Here is a 10608-nt window from a genome sequence, read left to right as displayed (position 1 = left end):
TATTTCATTGGCTTCTGATTGGCTGCCTGTAAGATAAAGGCCCGTGGTGTCCACGGTGTTCCACAACTGCCCCCTGCTCACCTCTCAGCCTTGTCTTCATCACTCCCTGATCCCTTCTTTGGGCTCTAGCCTCACCAGCTCCTGGGAGTTCTCTGCATGCCCCAGGCCATTTCTCCCACCTTTACTCACACCCTTCTTCTGACCAGCTCCTGTCCCCTCAGAGATTGGGTCAGGGGTCTTCCCAGCACACATGCTCTCTCTCTGCTCCAGCGTGCCTCCAGGAATCACCACATCGCTCCTCTGTGTTAACAGGTCTGCTCCTCCTTCCACGAGACAATGGGCTCCTTGAGAGCAAGCATTGTTTCCCGTGCTGTTGACTGCTATCCCTGCAAAATGCATGTCCATCTAGAACCTGGGAATGTGACTTTAATTTGGAAATAGGGTCTTTGCAGATATGATCAGGGTTGAGTTCACACTGGATTAGAGTGGACCCTCACTCCAACGCAACTGGCATCCTTTTAAGAGGGAAATGTGGACTTAGCAGCACACGGCAGAATGCCGTGTGAAGACAGAGACAGATTGGAGTGAGGCTCTACAAGCCTAGGCATGCCAGGGACTGCCAGAAGCCATCAGAAGCTGGGAGAGAGGTATGGGACAGATTCTTTTCTTGAACCTCAGAGGGAGCATGACTCTGCCGTCACCTTGATTCTGGGCTTCCAGCCTTCAGAGCTGCGAGAGAAGAAATGTCTGTTGCTTTAAGCCATGCTGTTTGTGGTAATTTGTTACTGCAGCCCTAGGAAATTCACAGGGTTCTCATCGGAGCCCCTAGCCTGGTGCTTGGTAAATGTTTTGAGTGAATTAATGGAAGGTCTTACAATACACTGCCTGCCTCACTCCCTGGCCTCAAATTGTAGCTGAGGAAGGGAAAGAAGACTTGGGGCAAGAGTACTCCCTCTGACCAAGGGAGACAGGCTCAGTCAACACATATTTATTACACACTTAGCAAGTGCAAACAGCTCTACCCCATGTAGTGAATCAGAAACGGCTCCCATCCTGACAGAAATGACCTAACGCCATGGAAAACAGTATTAGTCCGTTTTCACACGCTATAAAGAACTGCCTGAGACTGGGTAATTTATAAAGAAAAGAGGCTTAATTGACTCACAGTTCGGCGTGGCTGGGGAGGCCTCAGGAAACTTACAATCATGGTGGAAGGAGAAGGGGAAGCAAGCACCTTCTTCACAAGGCAGCAGGAAGGAGAATGAACACAGATGGAACTACCAAACACTTATAAAACCATCAGATCTCGTGAGAACTCATTGTGAAAACGGCATAGGGGGAGCCACCCTCATGATCCAATTACCTCCACCTTGTCTCTCCCTTGACATATAAGAGATTATGGGGATTATAGGGATTATAATTCAAGATGATATCTGGGTGGCGATACAAAGCCTAACCATATCAATAGAGCAGCCATTGTCTGTGGAATGGATTTGCCTCTCAAGGGCATCTGGGTGAGGCTCACCTCAGCATGGGTGACTGGGCAGAGCTGCTGAGGGAGGTGAAGATGTTGAGTTTGCAGAAGAGAGGCTTTTAAGGGGACAAACTCCAAACATGGAACAGACAGGGGGCTGAGAGAGATGTGCCCCCCGTGGCTCCAAGACCAATGTTTAGAATTCACAGGAAAACAGATTTAGGCTCAATCTGAGGACGAGTTTTCTAATAGGAGGGAAAGGAAACCAACACTGCTGAGTGCCTGCTCAATGCCAAATAACAGCCCCACGAGGCAGGTGTTACTACCTAGGCCCATTCTGCAGATTGAAAAACTAGAGAGACCTGCCCTAGATTCTATGGCTGAGGGTGGAGCCAGGATTGAAGCCCAGGGCCGCCTGCCTGCAGGTAAACACACCACCCCCATTCCCCAAAGGCCATGGTGAGTATCCCCAGCTGTCCGTGGTGGAATCCAGAGACAGGACAGGCTAGATGGGGGTGATGCAGAAATGCTCCAACTTCCGGGGCAGGAGGGTGGGCTAAATAACCTTTAAAATCTCCTCTAAGTTCCACTGCAGTGGACTACCTGTGGGTGGACTAATCTGTAGTCTGTTCTCCAGACATGGCCACCCCGTAAAGTTGTGCAGACTGTACTCTGTACAGAGGGGGCTGCTGAGATGGTGAAAGAAACTGAAATCCAGCCTGTGCTCTTGTCAAAAAGCAAAGGCATCTTATAGAGGCAGCAGCCCTTACCACTCCCCCAGCCCCTCTGACACAGGTCCCACCTCCCAGGCCAAGACTGGGGCAAGGAAACCAAGGCACTCACCGCAGGCACAGAATGTAAGGTATAGCCCCAGAACTCAGCAATTGGGCTGGGTGTGGTGGCTCACACCTGTAATCACAGCACTTTGGGAGGTTGAGTCAGTGAGACTGCTTGAGCCCAGACATTCAAGACCAGCCTGGGCAACACAGCAAGACTCCATCTCTACAAAAATTTTAAAAAATTAGCCACACAAGGTGGCACGTGCCTATACTCCCAGCTACTTGGGAGGCTGAGGCAAGAGGATCGTTTGAGCCCAAGATTTCAAGGCTGCAGTGAGCCATAATCACACCACTGAACTCCAGCCCCAGCAACAGAGCAAACCCCTGTCTCTAAATAATTTTAAAAAAATTTTTTTAAATCAGAACAATATATCAAATTTTAGATGGCAGATCCAACCCTGCACATGGATGATCCCGTCTCATTCACCTCACTCTAATCTTGGCCCTAGTTCCAATAAAATTTTATTCATAAAACCAGGCAGGCCGGGCACATTGGCTCATGCCTGTAATCCCAGCATTTTGGGAGGCTGAGTTGGATGGATCACAACACAAGGTCAGGAGTTGTTCACAACACAAGACCAGCCTGGCCAATATGGTGAAACCCTGTCTCCACTAAAAAATACAAAAATTAGCCGGGTGTGGTGGCAGGCACCTGTAGTCCCAGCTACTGGGGAGGCTGAGGCAGGAGAATCATTTGAACCCAGGATGCAGAGAGATTGCAGTGAGCTGAGATCGCACCACTGCACTCCAGCTTGGGCGACAGTGCAAGACTCCATCTCAAGAACAAAACAAAACAAAACCAGAAAAAAAAAACAAAACAGGCAACAGCTGGGCACTGTGGCACACGCCTGTAGTCTCAGCTACTCAGGAGGCTGAGGCAGGAGGATTGTTTGAGCCCTGGAATTCGAGACCAGCCTAGGCAACACTGAGACCTTGTCTCAAAAAATAAATAAGTAAATAAATAAATAAATAAAAGAATTAAAAATAAAACTAGGCAGAAATCCCATGAGCCATACTTAGCCAATTTTAAGTATTGCATTAAAATATTATTTATCTTGATTGCTGGGCTGCTCCCCTCCTGCTAGCCCCGACTTGTCCCCCTAGTCCTCATCTCTCAGATTGGAGGCCACTCCAGATTTCCTTGGTACCAGCCACAGGCCAGGAACCTGAAGGGAGTTATGGGGAAGGATCAGCTGCAAGGATCTCAGGCATCGCACTGCCTAAAGGCACCTTCTGCTCCGCTTGTCTGTTCCCTGCTGGTGCAGGATATTATGAGAGTTCCAGAAGGAAGCAGGGCATAAACTGCCTGGGGCTGAGCAGACGCACCTGTGGTCTCTATCACCCCCTGGAGTTCTGACCTCTAAGTAAAAAGAAAAGGAGGCAGAGGTGGAGACCAGACCCAACAGCTCCTTCCAAACAATGGTTCTGCCTATCTCCTTGGGCTCCCTAATTTCCCAGGAAGCCTTTCCTGCGTGGAGGAGCAACTACCCTCAGGTCTCTGCTCTGTGGTTAATTTTTTCCCCCATTCATCTGTCATTTAGTCACTTATTTAATAATCATCAGTCCCTACTACGTGCCGAGCATTTGCTAGATTCTAAAGATACAGAGAAAACCCCACTACTGTCAGAGCAAACAATAAGACCAATGTACACAAATAGTTACAGTAATGTTCTGTATATAAAGTGCAAAAAGAAAACCTGTGTGTACACAGGTTTAGCTGGGGCATGGAAAAGGATACGATTACTTGTCTCTGGAAGCCTCAGAACAAGGGGGTCTGATTTCTCCAAAGAGACAAGGTGTCAATGGATCTTCCCAGCAGAGAGAAGAGCACGCACAAGAACCTGGATGGAGAAGGAGCAATGGAAACAGAAGTGAGAGAACTGATTGAAAGACAGAGAGGCATTGTTATAGCTGGGTAGCAGGCAATCGACATGAGCTCATCTGAGCATAGGAATAATCGTGCTACCATTTCTATGAGGTTGTTGGGAATATTAAATGAGTTATCTACCCCTTAGCACAGTACCTAGCACAAGGTAATCACAGTGTTAACCCCTACTACTCATTAAAGCATGGCATGAGAATAAAAGTTTAGTCACATAGATGGATTTTTGCACGTGGAGAAAGGTTGATTTAATCAACACTTAAACACCTACTACATCCGCAGACACTCTATGGTTAACTTTCAGAAATTCAATGATCAGTCCTGAGTTTAAACTAAGCCTTCTTGGAATTTAAAGCTAAACTGTTTCTGTCTTAAGCTCTAGCTCTTGCAAATCAAAATCGCTTTGCCCGTAGACTATTGTATCTGTATCTGCATCTGCCTCGAGTTAAAAAAAAAATCCATTCAGCAACTCAATTGACTTCTTTGTTCTAGGATGTAGCCGCCCTCCCCAGAGGCATCGATGTCATTGACTCAGTGGGTGCAGGGCTACCAGGCAATAGGAACACGTAGGTTTACTATTTCAAAAACATTATCCAGCCTCTTATGAAACTGGCAAGATTTAGGGATGAAGCTTAGGTAATGGGGATGAGGGAAGGCTTAGATCCAAGAGGTTTAATTTACAGAAGGGTTTGTTTTTGGGGGTCTTTCTTATTCCTCCCAGGAGGGAATAAATATCCTGCTAAACTGTTCCACTTGATGGAAAATAGGATGCCATATATTTACTGAGCACCTACTATGTGCCAGGCTCTATTCTCAAAGGGGTTCCTCAAAAAGACTGGGACAATTCTGCTTCTATAGATTCCACCTGAGGCATCTATCTCATGGGGGCAGGGGTAGAATTGTCCCAGCTCTTGGAAGGTTAGAGAAAAGTTATTGCGTAGCTTGGAATTTAGAAAACGGAGTTTCTACTTCTTCCAGGATTCCTAGCACTCCGAATCTGCCCTTTGGAAAACTGATTCTGCTATTTGTATTTTCTATTTCTATTTTCTAGCTTTTAACAGATACAGTTATATTTGAAAATACCAGCCTGTCTTTGGCAGCGCTAAAAGAACTAAAGAAAGGATTTAATTTCAGCATGAGCTGAAGTTAAAAGGGAAAAACTGTCCCTTACCTCTGGGGAGGCTGGTCCCCAAAGGGATGTGAGACTCTTGAGACAGAGAAGTCTTGGCTACTGGGGAGGCCTTGAGAGATGGGGAAAGTAGGTTGGGTTTCTGGCTTCCCTGGTTTCTTAAAAAAAAAGAAGTTCAGGAAATGTCACCCCAAAATATTCAGCTCTTCAGCTCTGGTATGCTGATTACCTCAAACTGAGAGCACTTGGGGTACAGTAAATGAGGTCAGGGGCTCTCTCTCTCTCTCTGAACTCCCTGTAACTGCCTAAAGACAGGTCCTCCAAAAAGAAGCCAATTGTCGTGAGTCCCTCCCCAGGAATCCATCAACCAGAGAAGACTGGCTCCTATCACAGGAGAGAGAGGAAACTGGGGGCCTAGGGGGCACCCACCCAGGCAGACTTAGACTGTCGCTTATTCTCTTAAGGGCCCATTCATTTTTCCAAACCTTGTATACTCTCCCCTAACTTGCCTGCATCCCCCCTTCTCCCTCCTCTATGAAGAATGCATCTCAGCTTCTAGATCTCGCTGGGTTTGGGGTATGCAGTTTTCCTCCATGTGACGCTCCTGTACACACAAAAAACACGTCTACCTTTTCTCCTGTTAATCTGCCTGCTGTCAGTTTATTTCATAGACTCAATTATGGAAGTCTCAGAGGGAGAGGGAGGGGTTTCCCTCCCTGATACGGGCTCCTGCGTGGAGCAGCTGTTGTTCCCTTCCTTCCTTGGGGTATCTATCCACCAGAGCCCCCCCACCTTGCCCTTGCAATGTCTCCCTTGTCACTTGAGCCAGTCTGGGAAGCTTTCTTTCTATTTCTTGCAAGTCACCATCCCAGTGTGTTTCTTTTTTATTTTTATTTTTTAAATTATTTTGGAGTGGGGGACAGGGTCTTGCTCTCTTGCCCAGGCTGGAGTGCAGTGGTACCATCACAGCTCACTGCAGCCTGGTTCTCCTGAGCTCAAGCTATCCTCCCTCTTCAGCCTCCTGAGTGGCTGAGACTACAAGTGCACACCACCACCCCTGGCTAAGTTTTGTTTTTTTGTTTTTTGTTTTTTGTAGAGATGGGGGGGGTCTCACTATGTTGCACAGGCTGGTCTTGAACTTCTGGCCTCAGGCAATCCTCCTGACTGGCTGGAAGCTCCAGATGCTTTGGGTCTTCCTCACCACAGACCTCTTCTTCTGCTTACTGTGTGCCCAGCACTGGAGATAAAAATAAATAAATAAAGATCCTGCCCCCGCTTCCTGAGGAGCCCCTGGCTGATGAGGTAAATGGGCTGGGCTGGGCGAGCCTTTCAGGGGATGCCAGCAAGAGCCCCAATTCTGGAATTGCCTCCTCCAAGGCACTGAACTAGGCCCCGTTAAAATTAACTCCACCAATTAAAGGCATCGTTAGGAGACAATGCTGCCTGTCTTCTTCTTTATTTTTAATTACAGAGCCTAGCCTAAAGTTGTCAAACCATTTATAATTAGAGCAGAGTTCCTAAGCAGAAGGCCAAGGAACAGGGAAGGGGAAGAAGGGATGGAGAACACAGGGGTTCTTGGTCTCCCTCCCCAGGCCTCTCTGGCCTGGTCCGGGCTCATCTACCTCTGGACAGCTGTGACAGGCCGCTGCCCCACTAATGGATGGGCTGTCTAGGGAAGCACTCGCTGTCCCTCCCTCTCCTCTCCGCGCACACCCTGATTATAGTCATTAGGGAATCACCCTGAGCGACGGGAAGACAAGCGGGTGGTACATCGGCAGCCCGGGAGGCCAGAGGTGGCTGGGGGGTGCCGCAGGACTGGCTCAGGCTGGAGAGCAGAGCCTGGAGAAAGCGCAGCGGCTGAGATCCTCTCCTGCCCTCTCCCTGTGGGGAGGCATCCTTTGCTCCAGTCAAACAGCCCATGGCTGGCACAGCAACAACAGTGGGATGGTGACAGTGAGAGGCTCTAGACAAAGTGGATGCCTCTCAGTCCGGCCTCCAGGCCCCCGCCAGCTTCAGAGCACTCTGTAACCACGGCCAGCTCATGCACATCTTCCCATAGGATGGTTGGAAAGAAGGCTTGAGAGGGAAGAGGCTAAAGAAAATTCTTGTCCCTGCCGGGCAGAGGTCAGACATGCGGCAGCCTCTAAACTTGATGGGAAAGAGCAGGGCCCAGGCTCCTGGGCTCCCACCTCCAGCCTCTGCTCCTACCCAGAGGGATAGGGCTCTGCCTCTCCTGGTCCAGGGCGTAGACCAGGGAGTGGCCCAGCCCCCAGTGTCTCCCTGGGCCACAGGTGGGGAGCACAGGGAGGTCAAGCAAGCGGTGAACTGCCCAGAACCATTGCCTCCTCTTACCACATGCCACCTCTTTCTAGCCAGGACCAGCTTCTAAAGCTTCCCCCATCCCTGCCTTCCCATTTCCAAGGTGGCACTAAATTGCTGTTCCATTCCACCCCAGGCTGCAGTGGCCAGTGACAATGCTAAATGCATCCTGAGCCCTGTGCCCGATGGTCAAGAAACTCCCCACCCTTTTGTGATCTAGGAAAAGGCTCACTGCCAAGAAGGCCCCTTCCCCAAGATTCCTTCCTTAGGTGTGAGAAGGCCAGGCACAGACACTCCTAAGTCCCATCCTTTGTCTCATAACTGATTAGCCAAACCAGCAGCCAATCTAGACAAAATGCTGCCAGCTTGACCCGACCACACTTGAGTCAGGCATCTCTGCCCTGAACTTTGCCCCACCCTCAGCCTGAGCCAGCATAGGAACTCAGGACACCCTTCTCAACGCCCCCTCTCAGGATGCAGGGGCAAACATTCCTGCATCAACTGCCAGCCAGGCCACCTGCTGGCCCCACTCCCCGCACCTGGCTCCTTTTAGACTTATTTATTAAAAATAATAGACCAAGAAGCAGCTTCTCCGCTCCTTCTGGAATCTCCACCTCGTTCAGCCCACCTGCCTCCACTCCTGCCTCCACCATGTCCATCAGGGTGACTCAGAAGTCCTACAAGGTGTCCACCTCTGAACCCCGGGCTTTCAGCAGCCGCTTCTACACCAGTGGGCCCAGTGCCCACATCAGCTCCTCGAGCTTCTCCTGAGTGGGCAGCAGCAGCTTCCGGGGTGGCCTGGGCAGAGGCTATGGTGGGGCCAGCGGCATGGGAGGCATCACCACTGTCACGGTCAACCAGAGCCTGCTGAGCCCCCTTAAACTGGAGGTGGACCCCAATATCCAGGCCGTGCGCACCCAGGAGAAGGAGCAGATCAAGACCCTCAACAAGTTTGCCTCCTTCATAGACAAGATACGGTTCCTAGAGCAGCAGAACAAGATGCTGGAGACCAAGTGGAGCCTCCTGCAGCAGCAGAAGATGGCTCAGAGCAACATGGACAACATGTTCGGGAGCTACATCAACAACCTTACACGGCAGCTGGAGACTCTGGGCCAGGAGAAGCTGAAGCTGGAGGTGGAGCTTGGCAACATGCAGGTGCTGGTGGAGGACTTCAAGAACAAGTATGAGGATGAGATCAATAAGCTTACAGAGATGGAGAATGAATTTGTCCTCATCAAGAAGGAGGTGGATGAAGCTTACATGAACAAGGTAGAGCTGGGGTCTCGCCTGGAAGGACTGACTGATGAGATCAACTTCCTCAGGCAGCTGTATGAAGAGGAGATCCGGGAGCTGCAGTGCCAGATCTCGGACACATCTGCGGTTCTGCCCATGGACAACAGCCCTCCCTGGACATGGACAGCATCATCACTGAGGTCAAGGTGCAGTACGAGGAGATCACCAACCACAGCCAGGCTGAGGCTGAGAGCATGTACCAGATCAAGTATGAGGAACTGCAGACGCTGGTTGGGAAGCGCGGGAATGACCTGCGGCACACAAAGACTGAGATCTCCGAGATGAACCGGAACATCAGCCGACTCCAGGCTGAGACTGAGGGTCTCAAAGGCCAGAGGACTTCCCTGGAGGCCGCCATAGCAGATGCCGAGCAGCGTGGGGAACTGGCCGTTAAGGATGCCAACGCCGAGCTGTGGGAGCTGGAGGCCACCCAGGAGGGGGCCAAGCAGGACATGGCGCGGCCGCTGCATGAGTACCAGGAGCTGATGAACGTGAAGCTGGCCCTGGACATCCAGATCGCCACCTACAGGAAGCTGCTGGAGGGCGACGAGAGCCGGCTGGAGTCTGGGATGCTGAACATGAGCATCCATACGAAGACCACCAGCAGCTATGCAGGTGGTCTGAGCTAAGCCTTTGGGGGCCTCACAAGCCCCGGCCTCAGCTACAGCCTGGGCTCCAGCTTTGGCTCTGGTGCGGGCTCCATCTGCTTCAGCAGCACTGGCTCTACCAGGGCTGTGGTTGTGAAGAAGATCAAGACCCGCGATGGGAAGCTGGAGTCCTCTGATGTCCTGCCCAAGTGAACAGCTACGGCAGCCCCTCCCAGCCTGCCCCTCCTGCGGCTGCCCCAGAGCCCACGAGGGAGGCTGCTGTGCTGGGGAGCACAGGGAACAGGAGACCCACCTGAGGCTCAGCCCTAGCCCTCAGCCCACCCGTTGGGGAGTTTACTGCCTGGGGATCCCCGTTGCCCATGCCTCCAGCTACAAAGCAATTCAATTTTTTTTTCTTTTTGGTCCAAAATAACCTCAGCTAGCTCTGCCAAAGAGTAATATGATGATGATGATAATAATAATAATAATAATAATAATAATAATAGGCTGGGTGCAGTGGCTCATGCTTGTAATCCCAAAACTTTGGCAGGCCAAAGCAAGTGATCATTTGAGGCCAGGAGTTTAAGACCAGGCTGAGCAATATAGCGAAACCCCATCTCTACAAAAAATACAAAAATGAGCCAGGTGTGGTGGTGTGCACCTGTAGCCCCAGCTACTCAGGAGGGAGAGGCTGAGGCACAAGAATCACTTGAACCTGGGAGGCAGAGGTTGCAGTGAGCTGAGATTGTGCCACTGCACTCCAGCCTGGGCGACAGAGCAAGACCCTGTTTCAAAAACAAACAAACAAGCAACAACAACAATAATAATAATAATAGCCTCCCTGTTTTTTTAAAAGCCCGTTCTGTCTGACCTTGAGACATTTGTGTTTTCCCTATTGCAGTAACCCTCCCCTCTTATTGCAATTGCCTTCACGTAGTCTCTCTCACCTCTTTCACCTAAGTCCTGATTTGCTCTTTGTTTGACACCAGTCAGGAACAAGAACCCTTCCCCACTGAAATCGCCTCTCACAGGCCATCTACCCTCAGTGGCCTCCACTTGGTCCCTTAGGTGATGTATCAGCTCTG

The 10608-nt window shown here is 50.4% G+C and overlaps 1 pseudogene; it reads left to right on the top strand.

Moving 5' to 3' along the window:
- Window positions 1-8273: 8273 nt before the first annotated feature.
- LOC101150044 (keratin, type II cytoskeletal 8-like) lies at window positions 8274-9940 on the top strand (annotated as a pseudogene).
- Window positions 9941-10608: the final 668 nt, after the last annotated feature.

The sequence above is a fragment of the Gorilla gorilla genome, chromosome 9, assembly GCF_029281585.2.
Source record: "Gorilla gorilla gorilla isolate KB3781 chromosome 9, NHGRI_mGorGor1-v2.1_pri, whole genome shotgun sequence".
NCBI lineage: Eukaryota > Metazoa > Chordata > Mammalia > Primates > Hominidae > Gorilla > Gorilla gorilla.
This window is presented reverse-complemented; position numbering and strand designations above follow the sequence as displayed.